Raw genomic sequence first — 15282 nt, 5'->3', positions numbered from 1 at the left:
AGAGTCCTCTCCCCACGGCCCACAGTGGGTCAGGGAGAGAGTCCATCTCCCCACGGCCCACAGTGGGTCAGGGAGAGGCTCCATCTCCCCACGCCCCACAGTGGGTCAGGGAGAGGGTCCATCTCCCCACGGCCCACAGCTCAGGGAGATTGCCGTGAAGCCCAACTGGTTCAGTAATGTCCTTTAGGGAAGGAAACCTGCCTCTGTAACCTGCCCGGGCCTATATGTGACTCCAGGCCCACACCAACGTGGTTGACTAGTAATGACCCTCTGAAGTGGCCGAGCGAGACACTCAGTTTGTATCAAACTCGCTCCCAGCGGATCAAGAAGGCGGCCCACCCCCACCTTCTCAGGACACCTGGGGATGGGCAATAAATGCCGGCCATGTCAGCATCCCAAGAATTAATTTAATAAAGGAACGGCGGTTTTAAGTCAACATCTTGCCAGGGAGCTCGATGGGATTCTACACTTTGGAATTTAATTATAAAGAACGTGAGCCGGCAGAAATGAATGTTTGTTCAAGTTAATGAAACCCAGAACTCTGCACCTGGTGTTTGTGTCTAAACATTTCAGCAATGAGAAGACCAGAGGGAGGTTTCAGAGAAAGAAACCAGACTGGGGAAAGATTGAGAATCTGCAGCAAATCTTCAACCAGCTGTGGTGTAATCCCACATTATTGACCGGCCTGTGTCGATCGGCCCTTATAGACCACAGCCATCGTTCATTAAACACCCAGCTTCCAATTTTAAACCGTCCGTCCCCAAAGGGTGACCTCCTTCTAATGAAAGGTCCCCAATAAAGTGCCTTCTCCCCAAACTAATGTCCCCAGTGCCCCAGCCTCACGGAGACTCAGGGCTGTGAGCAGGTGTTCAGGGAACCCACCGACTGTCTGTCAAACCAGATTTAAACAAACACTTTAATCCCAGGCTCATTTCAGCTCCGTCAGTCAGCAGGTTCCTGGGGGTGGGAAATAAAACAGGAGCTCGCAGACATATACCGCCGTCCGCCCCGCTCCCCACGCACTTCCACCCCGCCGCAAACCGACTACACCGCCCGCAACAAAAACAATCTACAAAGAGCTGAATTTTGCTCAACTCTCCACTCCATGGATTGGGGCGGGGAAAATCGGTTCGCTCAGTGAGTGCGCCCCCTTTCGGTCGGAGGGCAAATTCGGCAACAGGGTGTTTCTGGTGAATGAGCCCGTGTAATGTGGGAGGGGAGGAGGGAGTAAGAGAGAGAAAGAGAGTGGCGAGAAAGAGAGAGCAAAGACTGAATTCTAAAGCGCCATTCACTATCTCAGGATGAGAGCAGTGCAGCGCTCCCTCAGTACTGCCCCTCCGACAGTGCAGCACTCCCTCCGTACTGCCCCTCCGACAGTGCAGTGCTCACTCAGTACTGATGCTCCGACAGTGTAGCGCTCCCTCAGTACTGCACCTCCAACAGTGCAGCGCTCCTTCAGTACTGCCCCTCCGACAGTGCAGTGCTCCCTCAGTACTGCCCCTCCGACAGTGCAGTGCTCCTTCAGTACTGCCCCTCCGACAGTCCAGTGCTCACTTAGTACTGATGCTCCGACAGTGCAGCGCACCCTCAGAACTGCCCCTCCGACAGTGCAGCACTCCCTCCGTACTGCCCCTCCGACAGTGCAGTGCTCACTCAGTACTGATGCTCCGACAGTGTAGCGCTCCCTCAGTACTGCCCCTCCGACAGTGCAGCACTCCCTCAGTATTGCCTCTCCGACAGTGGAGCATTCCCTCAGTATTGCCCCTCCGACAGTGCAGCACTCCCTCAGTACTGCTCCTCCGACAGTGGAGCTTTCCGTCAGCACTGCCCCTATGACAGTGCAGCACTCCCTCAGTACTGCCCCTCCGACAGTGGAGCACTCCCTCAGTACTGCCCCTACGACAGTGCAGTACTCCCTCAGTACTGCCCCTCCGACAGTGCAGTGCTCACTCAGTACTGATGCTCTGACAGTGTAGCGCTCCCTCAGTACTGCCCCTCCGACAGTGCAGCACTCCCTCAGTATTGCCTCTCCGACAGTGGAGCATTCCCTCAGTATTGCCCCTCCGACAGTGCAGCACTCCCTCAGTACTGCTCCTCCGACAGTGGAGCTCTCCGTCAGCACTGCCCCTACGACAGTGCAGCACTCCCTCAGTACTGCCCCTACGACAGTGCAGTACTCCCTCAGTACTGCACTGGGAGTCTCGACCTCGGTTTTGTGCTCAAGTCTCTGGAGTGGGACTTGAACCCTCGACTTTGCCTGTCTGCCTCTATCTGTGTTTATAATGAAATTTGCGTGTGGCCAATACAGAGAATGGGAAACAGAGAATAACAGGAGATGGAACCGAGACTCCTCATCATTCAAACTGCTCGATAGAAAAATCCATCCACTGGTGACAGGGTCAGGGGTCAGTCAGTCAGTGCCACAACAACAGTAAATCGTTCTTCAAACATTCTCCTGTCTGAGCTGCTAAAGTGAGCGAAACATTGTCAGAGAGCAGCACAGTGAGGGAGCTCTGATCCAGGAATCAAGAGACTGGGAAAGTTTAATGTGCAGCCGGTTTACTGGGGACAGTGGGCAGTGAGTGAGATATTGGGCAGGGGGAGGATTCATGGGGATAAAGTCTATGGTCTCAGGTTTAATCCACTTCCTGTAGGCCTCTCCCAAACCCTCGATTTCCCATCTGAGTATTAAAGGTTTAGTCCCAGACCCAATAGAACGGACTGCAATATTACAAAGAGAATGTTTGGCTCGTTCAGACTGAAATTCCATCTGCTGCTCGCATCTGCTGAAAATAAACTCCCTTAAAACAGGGGAAATATCACAGAATCTCACAGCACAGAAGGCCATTCGGCCCATCGTGCCTGTGTTCGCTCTTTGAAGAGCTGTTTGAACCTGCTTCAACTAAACTCCCTTAAAACAGGGAAAAATATACTTGATAAATTTGGGAAAAAGGATAAATTTGCAAGGCTATGGGGAAAGAGCAGGGAGTGGGACTAATTGGATCGCTCTCTCAAAGAGCCGGCACAGGCACGATGGGCCGAATGGCCTCCTGCTGTGCTGTGAGATTGTGTGAACAGTTGGCGGGGGAACGGATACAGATGTTAACAATCCCGAGAGGATCAGACACAATCTCCAGGCACCAGTTTACAATCAGTTCAAACTCAGCTTACAGAAATTACCCAGAAACTCCACGTTAACATTCACCAGCTGTCACCACTCGCTGGGATTTCCAGAATTGGTGATCGGATTCAGAAATAATTGGCTGTCAGACTTTTACCCGAGCAAGGCACAGACTGTGTTTCTACAGAAGTGGTGACAATTCTCCCTTTAATTCGACTGTTCGAGCTAACCTCATAACACAGTCCCTCACCCCCTCACCCCTGGTCACACTGTGTCACTGTGTCCCGTGTCCCATCTCTTTCTCCCCTCACCCCCTTACCTCCGGTCACACTGTGTCCCTGTGCCCCATGTCCCATCTCGCCCCTACAATGAGGAGCCCACTCTGCCCGCAGTATTCCAGATGTGCCTCTCCCTCGGTGTGTGCTCAGATACTGTGAGTTTTGCTTTGCAGCACGCGAAACACTCAAATCAATGAACAAATCGGCACTGAAGTGGAATTGGAGGCGAATACTTTGAGCTGGTGCCAGAGATTAATCAAATTGGGGATTACAGACCAGCGGGAGATTCTATTTCCAACACTGAGATCGATGAGCATTAACTGGTGCCTTTTGGTCGAGAAGAACTAAAACAAACAATCATATCCGCTCGATCACCAAGGCCACCTATTTCCACCTCGGTAACATCGCCCGTCTCCGCCCCTGCCTCAGCACATCTGCTGCTGAAACCCTCATCAATACTTTGTTCCCTCCAGGCTCGACCATTCCAATGTTCTCCTGGCCGGACTCCCATCTTCCACTCTCCGTAAATTTCAGCTCATCCAAACCTGTGCTGCCCGTGTCCTAACACACACAAGTCCTGTTCCCCCATCGCCCCTGTGCTCACTCACCGACGTTGTTTCCCAGTCTGGCAACACCGAAGTGGCAAGTAACATTTGTGGTCCACACCTGGAAGGCAATGATCATCTCCAACAAGCCAGAGTCCAACTACCTCTCCATGACATTCAACGGCGTTACCATTGTCGGATCCCCCACTATCAGCATCCTGGGGATCACCATTGACCAGAAACTTAACTGGACCAGCCACATAAATACTGTGGTACAAGAGCAGGTCAGAGGTGAGTATTCTGCGGCGACTGTCTCACCTCCTGACTCCCCAAAGCCTTTCCACCACCTACAAGACACAAGTCAGGCGGGTGATGGAATACTCTCCACTTGCCTGGATGACTGCAGCTCCAACAATACGCAAGAAGCTTCACACCATCCCGGACAAAGCAGCCCATCCACCACCTTAAACATTCTCTCCCTCCACCACCGGTGTACCATGGCTGCAGTGTTTACCATCTACAAGATGCACTGCAGCAACTCACCAAGACTTCTTCGGCAGCACCTCACAAACCCATGGCCTCCATGGGAACACCACCATCTCCACGTTCCCCTCCAAGTTACACTGCATCCTGATTGGGAAATATATTCAATGTTCCTTCATTGTCACTGGGTCAAAATCCTGAACTCCCTTCCTAACAGCACTGTGGGAGTAACTTCACCACACGGATTGCAGCGGTTCAAGAAGGTGGCTCATCACCACCTTCACAAGGGCAATTAGGGATGGGCAATAAATGCCGGCCTTGCCAGCGACGCCCACATCCCAGGAACAAATAAAAAACTGAAGGATGTGCCTGGGACTGAGTCTCCCAGCAGGACCGGCAGTATCTCCCTCTGCCCAGTCTCAAAGCCCATGGAGGGATTGGAAGTGCAGTTCTGTGGATTACTGGTCCAATCACAGAAGCTCTGCACCACCGTGCCCCGGTGCATTCGATCACAGCAGTTTGTGACCAGGAATTCGTGTCTTTGCACCAAGGTTACAGCCACAGTCTGAATACATTCTCACCCTGGAGTCTTTCCGTCTCACTCACCCACTCACAGTCAACACACAATCAGGGAACACAAGTTCAGGAGTCGGGACACATCGGGAAAGAAGGAGCGAGTACACCTGTCAAAAACTGTTACATATTAAAAAATGCAAACTATGAGATAACGGCCGATAAATTCAGCCGCGTTTTTATCGGTGAAAGAAAAATGATTGCGATTTCAAAAAGTCCTTCATTGTCTGTGAAGCACTTTGGGACGTCCTGAGGTGTGAAACTGAGACAGTAACATCTATTGTGGTCTCACTGAGTCCGGGCCCTGTTTCACACACAGCTCCCACAGTGGGATATGGGACAGATGGAAGATTTACCTCAAGACTCGTAGTATTTTTACAACAGATTACTAATTGAGCTGGAGAATAATTCCCTCTGAGGAACTGCATGTTCTGCAATAAATTATACATTTTCAATTATTGCTGAAACATACGGCTGATTATTAAACCAGGCGTTTCCCCTCGAACAATGATGTAGGAACCAATTATCCTGAGGAGATGATTCACTCAACAAGAGCATCATTAATATTTAGAAACAGGCTTGAATTTACATCTCAAGGACATATTCCCCATTGGGGATATTGGGCAGGGCTCAGGCACAATGGAATATATTCCACACTGGAGATATTGGGCAGGGCTCAGACACAATGGGACATATTCCTCACTGGGGATATTGGGCAGGGCTCAGACACAATGGGACATATTCCTCACTGGGGATATTGGGCAGGGCTCAGGCACAATGGGACATATTCCACACTGGAGATATTGGGCAGGGCTCAGACACAATGGGACATATTCCACACTGGGGATATTGGGCAGGGCTCAGACACAATGGGACATATTCCCCACTGAAGATAATGGGCAGGGCTCAGACACAATGGGACATATTCCACACTGGGGATATTGGGCAGGGCTCAGACACAATGGGACATATTCCACACTGGAGATATTGGGCAGGGCTCAGACACAATGGGACATATTCCCCACTGGGGATATTGGGCAGGGCTCAGACACAATGGGACATATTCCCCACTGGGGATATTGGGAAGGGGTCAGACACAGGGATCAGGAGCTCCAGGGAGTGTTTATAAACATTCGAACTCCCTCCTCACATCTATTACCATGTCTAATTTTACAAACACTGCCACCCCTTATGGTGAGTCACTGGGAAGCAGCGAGTTTTGTGGTTTTCGTGTCCTGACCTTTCCTGTTCAGTCCAGCAGTTTTACATCTCCTCACAGTTCCACGAAATGCAACTTATCAGACTGTTATTCCATCCCCATATCTCCTCCTTCACCAAGCCCGCCTCCTTTCACCTCCATGATATCGTCTGTCTCTGCCACTGGCTCAGAGCTGTCTAGTTAGTCCCACTCTCCTACTCTTTCCCCATAGCCCTGTACATTTCTCCTTTCCCAGTATTTATCCAATTCCCTTTTGAATGTTATTCTTGAATCTCCTTCCACCTCCTTTTCAGGCAGCACATTCCAGATCATAAAAACTCGCTGCATTAAAACATTCTCCTCATCTCCCCCCTTGGCTTTTTTGCCAATTATCTGAAATCTGTGTCCTCTGGTTACTGGCCCTCCTGCCACATGAAACAGTGTCTCCTTATTTACTCTTTCAAAACCCTTCATGATTTTAAACACCTCATCAAATCTCCCCTTAACCTTCTCTGCTCTGAGGAGAACAATCCCAGCTTCTCCAGTCTCTTCACATAACTGAAGTCCCTCATCCCTGGAAACATTCCAGTAAATCTCCTCTGCACCCTCTCTAAGGCCTTGTCATCCTTCCTAAAGTGTGGTGCCCAGAATTGGACACAATACTCCAGTTGGGGCAGAACCAATGATGTATGAAGGTTCACCATGACTCCCTTGCTTTTGCACTCAATGCCTCTGTTAATGAAGCAAATGTAGGAGTTTGGATGGAATTCACTTTGATAAAGGCCGTTCAGTGAGCGTCCATTCACAGTGTGACACACAACAGAGGCTGTCTCAGAAAGGCTTATACTCACCAGCGTGCAGTACATCTCGGGGGTCTCTCCACACGTACTGTCGGAGGGATCTAAGCTGACCTTCAGTGACCTGGTGAGCAGGGCGGCCTCGGGCTGGCAAGCCATGTAATCCCAACTCATGGCCTGGTCCCAGTGAAGCTGGGCCTTACACAGGTCGTAGTGACCCCAGGACGGGAAGTGCTGCGCGGCGAGAGACAGGGCCACCCAAAGGGCCTGAAGGGGCAACAAACCGTACAGACGCATCGCTCCAACTGGACCCGCTCAGAGAGGGGCCATCTCGGTCCGTCTGGGGGTGATTCAGGGGGTCACTGCTCCGACTGGACCCTCTCAGAGAGGGGCGATCTCGGTCCGTCTGGGGATGATTCAGGGGGTCCCTGATCTGACTGGACCTGCTCACAGAGGGGCGATCTCGGTGCTTGCAAATGTTCCAGGTGTTGGGATTGCAGATGCTTTCCCAGTGTTGGTGCAAATGTTCCAGGTGTTGGGATTGCAGCTGTTTTCCCAGTGTTGGTGCACGTGTTCCAGGTGTCGGGATTCCAGCTGTTTTCCCAGTGTTGGTGAAGATCTTTTAGGTGTTGAGCTTTCAGCTATTTTCCCAGTGTTTATGCAGATGTTCCGGGTGTCAGGATTCCAGCTGTTTCCCAGTGTTTGTACAGATGTTCCAGATGTTAGGATCCCAGCTGTTTCCCAGTGTTGGTACAGATGTTCTGGGTGTTGGGATTCCAGCTGTTTTCCCAGTGTTTGTACAGATGTTCCAGGTGTTGGGATCCCAACTGTTTTCCCCCCAGCTGCCCGCTGTATCAAACAGATGCTCTGATAGGCTGATCAGTCAGTATTGGGACCCAATGTGATGATTGTCTCCTGACCAGAGTCTGTTTCCCATCGATCATCTCTTCCTTCTGCCATCAGTTCCCTGTGAGGAGAGAAATAAAATCAATGCATTTTGGAACAGGTGCTGCTCCTGACCTTCGACCCCCACCCTCCAACACCGCCTCCCATTAGCTGCAGCATTACACAGAAATAATCACCAGTTGGGAATCACCGCAGCCAATAGGAGGTGGCTAAATCACTTTTGTTAATATACCAAATGAGACAAATGAACAATTATCCTATTTTAGTGATGTTGGTTGAGGGACAAATATTGCTCAGGATACTGGGGAGAACTCCCCTGTTCTTCTTTGAAATAAAGCCAGGGGATCTTTGATGTGAAGCTGAGAGGGCAGACGGGGCCTCGATTTACCGCCTTGTTCAACAGTGCAGTGCTCCCTCAAGACTGCCCTCAGGAAGTGCAGCATTCCCTCAGTACTGCCCCTCCAAAAGTGCAACACTCCCTCAGTACTGCCCCTCCAAAGGTTCAGCACTCCCTCAGTACTACCTCTGTGACATTGCTGCAGTCCTTCAGTACTGCCCCTCCGACACTGCAGCACTCCCTCGGTACTGCCCCTCCAACAGTGGTGCACTCCCTCAGTACTGCCCCTCCGACAGTGCAGCACTCCCTCAGTACTGCCCCTCCGACAGTGCAGCGCGCTCTCAGTACTGCACTGGGAGTGTCAACCTAGATGCTGGGCTCGAGTCTCTGGAGTGGGATTGAGTCAGCTCCTTCAGCAAAATCTATTCTCCTTCCTCCATTATCGCACCTCAATCTCAGAGCTCTCACTGGAAAAGCAAAATTATTCTACTTCTTAGTGCAATCAAGCAGACGCAGCATGGATTCATGAAGGGGAAATCATGTTTAACTAATTTACCAGAATTCTTTGAGGATATAACGAGCATGGTGGATAGAGGTGCACCAATGGATGTGGTGTATTTAGATTTTCAAAAGGCATTCGATAAGGTGCCACACAAAAGATTACTGCAGAAGATAAAGGTACGCGGAGTCAGAGGAAATGTATCAGCATGGATAGAGAATTGGCTGGCTAACAGAAAGCAGAGAGTCGGGATAAATGGGTCCTTTTCGGGTTGGAAATCAGTGGTTAGTGGTGTGCCACAGGGATCAGTGCTGGGACCACAACTGTTTAAAATATACATAGATGACCTGGAAGAGGGGACAGAGTGTAGTGTAACAAAATTTGCAGATGACACAAAGATTAGTGGGAAAGTGGGTTGTGTAGAGGACACAGAGAGGCTGCAAAGAGATTTAGATAGGTTAAGCAAATAGGCTAAGGTTTGGCAGATGGAATACAATGTCGGAAAGTGTGAGGTCATCCACCTTGGGAAAAAAAACAGTATAAGGGAATATTATTTGAATGGGGAGAAATTACAACATGCTGCGGTGCAGAGGGACCTGGGGGTCCTTGTGCATGAATCCCAAAAAGTTAGTTTGCCGGTGCAGCAGGTAATCAGGAAGGCAAATGGAATGTTGGCCTTCATTGCGAGAAGGATGGAGTACAAAAGCAGGGAGGTCCTTCTGCAACTGTATAGGGTATTGGTGAGGCCGCACCTGGAGTACTGCATGCAGTTTTGGTCACCTTAATTAAGGAAGGATATACTAGCTTTGGAGGGGGTACAGAGACAATTCACTAGGCTGATTCCGGAGATGAGGTTACCTTATGATGATAGATTGAGTAGACTGGGTCTTTACTTGTTGGAATTCAGAAGGATGAGGGGTGATCTTATAGAAACATTTAAAATAATGAAAGGGATAGACAAGCTAGAGGCAGAGAGGTTGTGTCCACTGTTCGGGGAGACTAGAACTAGGGGGCACAGCCTCAAAATACGGGGGAGCCAATTGAAAACCGAGTTGAGAAGGAATTTCTTCTCCCAGAGGGTTGTGAATCTGAGGAATTCTCTGCCCAAGGAAGCAGTTGAGGCTAGCTCATTGAATGTATTCAAGTCACAGATAGATAGATTTTTAACCAATAAGGGAATTAAGGGTTACGGGGAGCGGGCGGGTAAGTGGAGCTGAGTCCATGGCCAGATCAGCCATGATCTTGTTGAATGGCGGAGCAGGCTCGAGGGGCTAGATGGCCTACTCCTGTTCCTAATTCTTATGTAATGTTCTTACACTTTAAAAAGTTGCCCCTTTCAACACTGACAGATTCTGTGTTTGGTGACCCTCCCACTGCCTGTTTTATGACACAAGGTGTTACTCTGGGCTGTGACTGATATACAGACTAGTAACGGGGATATTTATAATCTTTTTTCTATAATGAATTCAATGAGCTTTTACAAACTGCTGCACCGCGAGCAGGAATAGTCTCTGAATGTCTCACTTCCTCGCCCGTAATGCTGTTCCACTTCAGCTCGAGCATCACAATCCACAGTCACCTTCTGGGCCTGACGTCACTCCTCCTGCTCAAACCCCAACACACGCTCACCATCTCCAGTCATACCCCAACACACACTCACCATCTCCAGTCACACCCCCAACACACACTCACCATCTCCAGTCTCACCCCCAACACACACTCACCGTCTCCAGTCACACCCCCAACACACACTCACTGTCTCCAGTCACACCCCCAACACACACTCACCGTCTCCAGTCACACCCCCAACACACACTCACCATCTCCAGTCACACCCCACAACACACACTCACCATCTCCAGTCACACCCCCAACACACACTCACCGTCTCCAGTCACACCCCCAACACACACTCACCATCTCCAGTCACACCCCACAACACACACTCACCATCTCCAGTCACATCCCCAACACACACTCACCATCTCCAGTCACACCCCCAACACACACTCACCATTTCCAGTCACACCCCCAACACACACTCACCATCTCCAATCACACCCCCAACACACACTCACCATCTCCAGTCACACCCCCAACACACACTTACCGTCTCCAGTCACACCCCCAACACACACTCACCGTCTCCAGTCACACTGATTTACGCTCCTGTGAAGCATCTTGGGATATTTTACTGGGTTGAGGCGCTATATAAATGCAAGTTGTTATGCAATGCGTTCCTTCATTGTACAGATTGCTGCAGTGCTCCGATACAATGCACAGCTCTCCTGTACAATGCCTGCAATCCTCAGATACAATGCACTCTTATCCAATGGAAGATTGCTGCTCTAGAATGCACACAGAATCGTCCTCTCCAATTCTCCAGCCCTCCGATACAATCCACACAGGAACCAGTCTGATCCCCGCGCCAAGCCGTCAATCGCTGTTGGAAACAGCAAGGCGATCCCGGGAGATCCCGGGACAGAGTCTGACTCACTCTGGGGGAGATCAGCGAGCTCCGGGCGCGGCGAGGTCCCGGAGCCAGCTCCGCATTGCTCAGCAACAAGTCCAGGAGCCTCCTCAATGGACCGGAGGAGGTTAGCACAGAATCTGCCCTCAAGGGGAGGGAAAGAGAGAGAAGGGGAGAGGGAGAGGGAGGGGGAAACAGAGGGAGAGAGGGAGAGAGAGGGAGGGAAAGAGAGACGAGAGAGATTGATGGAGAGGGAGCGAGGAGGAAAGAGAGGGAGGTAGAGAGAGGGAGAGAGGGGGAAAGAGGGAGGGAGAGGGAGGGGGGAAAGAGGGAGGGAGAGGGAGAGTTCGGGAGAGGGAGAGAAAGGGAGAGGGATGGAAAGAGAGGGAGGGAGAGAGAGGGTGGGAGAGAAAGAGAGAGGAGAGATTGAGCGAGAGGGAGGGAGGGAGAGGGAGGGAGAGGGAGCGAGAGAGGGAAGGAAAGAGAGAGGAGAGATTGAGGGAGAGGGAGAGATTGAGAGAGAGAGAGGGAGGGAAAGAGAGAGAGAGGAGAGATTGAGCGAGAGGGAGGGAGGGAGAGGGAGAGAGCGGGAGGGAAAGGGAGCGAGAGAGGGAGGGAAAGAGAGAGGAGAGATTGAGGGAGAGGGAGAGATTGAGAGAGAGAGAGGGAGGGAAAGAGAGAGAGAGGAGAGATTGAGCGAGAGGGAGGGAAAGAGAGAGGAGAGATTGAGGGAGAGGGAGAGACTGAGGGAGAGAGAAAGGGAGAGAGGGAGGGAAAGAGAGACGAGAGAGATTGATGGAGAGGGAGCGAGAGGTTGAGGGAGAGGGGAGAGGGAGAGAGAGGGAAAGGGAGAGGGGAGGAAAAGAGGATGAGGGAGAAAGAGAGTGAGAAAGGGAGAGAGAGTAGAGAGATTGAGGGAGAGGGATATTGAAGGAGCGAGAGATGGAGAAAGAGAGGGAGGGGGGAGAGAGGGATGGGAACAAAAGAGAAAGACACAGAAGTGAGGAAAGGGAGTGAGAAATCAAAAGAGAAAATTTGACTGAGAGAGAGAGAAACAGAGAAAGAGAAAAGGGGAAGAAAACGAGAGAGAGAGAGAAATCGCGATCCCGAGACTCACAGAGAGAGAAAACTGAAATCTCAATCCAGGGGCTCGGACTGGGAACGTCGCCCCAGCTCAGCATTCCGCGCGGTCCTAAAGCCAGCCAAGTTCCACTGTCCAATTACTTGGCTGCCCCAATCAAAACGAATCGGATATTCAGCTCGGTTGTGAGCTGGGAAAAGTGTTCTGCTGTTATTTAAATATAAAAATCCACATGAAATGCGGTAATGAGAGATTTAATAATATGGGGGAGGGGAGCTGACAGTCAGGGTGGAGGTCAGATGTCTGCACTGCTTCAGAGATCTGTCCTGTTGCTGTTTACAATCTTCCCGGGAGAGCTGACTAATATCCCATCTATACAGGGCTCTGGGGAAAGAGCAGGGAGTGGGACTGATTGGATCGCTCTTTCAAAGAGCCGGTACAGACCCGATGGGCCGAATGGCCCCCTCCTGTGCTGTCTGATTGTATGGAAGGATTAAACACATAAACCTTGGGGTGGGGGGTTTATGGACCCATCGGCCTGCAGCATTTAACTCGAGAAATGAAGGCAAGTCCGGCAGCTTTAAGAGAGATGCAGAGGGAGGCCGTTCAGCCCAACCAGCCTCACATTTTTTTAAAAACTGCAAATCCCCCGCCCCGCCTGTCACAGCCTCCCACTGACCCTTGGGAATGGCCCCAGAGGTTTCAATCCCACTCCCTGCCCTGGGCCCATTTCACGTATTGGTCACTCTGGGTGTGAAGTGTCTCCTTATACCAGGCCCGAACCTGCCTTTTTCCAGTCTGTACCTGTGTCTCCTTGTCCTGCAGTCACCGCTTAACTTCAAATAGTGACTGGGGACTAACCCTTTCCAATCCACTTAGTATCATCTACAATTTTGTAAAATCCCATCTCATTCAACCCAGAGAGAGAGTGAGAAGGAAGGAAAGAGAAAGGGAGAGATGTAGACAGACAGCGACAGTCAGAGACAGATACAGAGAGACTGAGAAACAGAGACAGAGACAGACAAGGAGAGAGCGAGAAAAGAGACAGAGATACAGAGAGACCGAAGAGACATAGGGAGAGAGAAACAGAGATCCATTTTCCAAGTCTCTCTCCATATTTGGATTCCCTCACACCAGGCAGCACCCGAGTGAATCTGTGCTGTTCCCCCTCAACAGCCTCACTCTCCTCTCTATAGTGTGGAGCCCAATACTGCACACAATGCTTGAACTGCCCCTATCCAGCCCATTCCTCATCCCATAATATTCCCCTGTCCCTGTCCAGCCCATTCCCCATCCCATATCTCTCTGCCCCTGTCCAGCCCATTCCCCATCCCATAATATACCCTGTCCAGCCCATTCCCCATCCCATAATATCCCCTGCCGCTGTTCAGCCCATTCCCCATCCCATAATATCTCACTGCTCCTGTTCGGCCCATTCCCCATCCCATAATATCCCTCTGTCCCTGTCCAGACCATTCCCCATCCCATAATATATCTCTGCCCCTGTCCAACCCATTCCCCATCCCATAATATCCCCCTGCCCCTGTCCGGCTCATTCCCCATCCCATAATATCCCTCTGTCCCTGTCCTGTCCATTCCCCATCCCATAATATACCTCTGCCCCTGTCCAGCCCACTCCCCATCCCATAATATCCCCCTGCCCCTGTCCGGCCCATTCCCCATCCCATAATATCCCTGTGCCGGGCCCTTGGACCTTCTGAACCATTACCCACCCCTCCTGATCTGGGACATCCGCAGATTTCCCGCTCCGAAGCCTCAGTGACCAACACGCCCAGTGCCCCGATCGCAGAGACTCGCCGAATAAACTTCTGTCCTTCAGGCATCTCAATTGTTGCAGCAGCAACTCCTCAGCCTGTCAATCCGGATCAGAGCGTCGCCACACACCCAGGTCGAGCTGCTTCGGATCGCTGGCTGGACCATCGACTCGATCAAACCCTCGGCCGTGCGGTTAGATACGGTGAAAGGAATTCTCTCCCAAACTCTGCTCCACACTGTTCCCCCAAGGAACAATGTACAACAATCAACGTGTCCGTTTGATAAACCCCAGAACAACACAAGCAATAACTCGCGATTTATTGGTATTTAGAGACTTCTGTAAACTGATCCTTAGATTAGATTTAAAAGATATTTGAGGACAAAGAAATCGATCCAAATATAAACAGAGCTTCAAAATTCCACACTCTGCTGTCACTGAAATAAAACTGGGATCTCTGCAACGCCTCGATTTTAAAATTCTCATCCTTCCAGGGCCACGCCCCTCCCAATCTCTGTAACCCTCTCCAGCCCTACACCCCTCCCTATCTCGGTAACCACTCCCATCATACACCACTCCCTATCTCTGGAACCCCATCCAGCCCTACACCCCTCCCTATCTCTGTAACCTCCTCTATGTTACCTGTGAAAAAAATTCCGGGCCGCGCGACCTTTTCAAAATACCGTGCATGTGCAGCCGTGCACCTTCCAGGGGAATGTGGGACTGTGCTGGGATACTGGGCTGTGTCCCACAGGGGAATGGGGACTGTTCTGAGATACTGGGCTGTGACCCACAGAGGAATGGTGGACTTGCTGGGATACTGGGCTGTGACCCACAGGGGAATGGGAGGCTGTGCTGGGATACTGGGCTGCGTCCCACAGAGAAATGGGGGACTGTGCTAGGATACTGCGCTGTGTCACACAGAGGAATGGAAGGCTGTGCTGAGATACTGGGCTGTGTCCCACAGGGGAATGGGGGACTGTGCTGGGATACTGGGCTGTATCCCACAGGGAAATGGGGGACTGTGCTGGGATACTGGGCTGTGTCCCACAGGGGAATGGGGAATATGCTGCGATACTGGGCTGTGTCCCACAGGGGATGAGGAGACTGTGCTGGGATACTGGGCTGTGTCCCACAGGGGAATGGGGGACTGTGCTGGGATACTGGGCTGTGTCCCACAGAGGAATGGGAGACTGTGCTGGGATACTGGGCTGTGTCCC

The 15282-nt window shown here is 51.1% G+C and overlaps 1 pseudogene; it reads right to left on the bottom strand.

Annotated features, from left to right (window-relative positions):
* LOC139266953 (netrin-G1-like) overlaps positions 1-7295 on the bottom strand; it is a 30077-nt pseudogene extending 22782 nt beyond the window's left edge.
* Positions 7296-15282: the final 7987 nt, after the last annotated feature.

The sequence above is a fragment of the Pristiophorus japonicus genome, chromosome 7 (genome assembly GCF_044704955.1).
Source record: "Pristiophorus japonicus isolate sPriJap1 chromosome 7, sPriJap1.hap1, whole genome shotgun sequence".
Taxonomy (NCBI): domain Eukaryota; kingdom Metazoa; phylum Chordata; class Chondrichthyes; family Pristiophoridae; genus Pristiophorus; species Pristiophorus japonicus.
The sequence above is the reverse complement of the archived record's forward strand: the minus strand, read 5'-3'. Positions and strand labels throughout refer to the sequence as shown.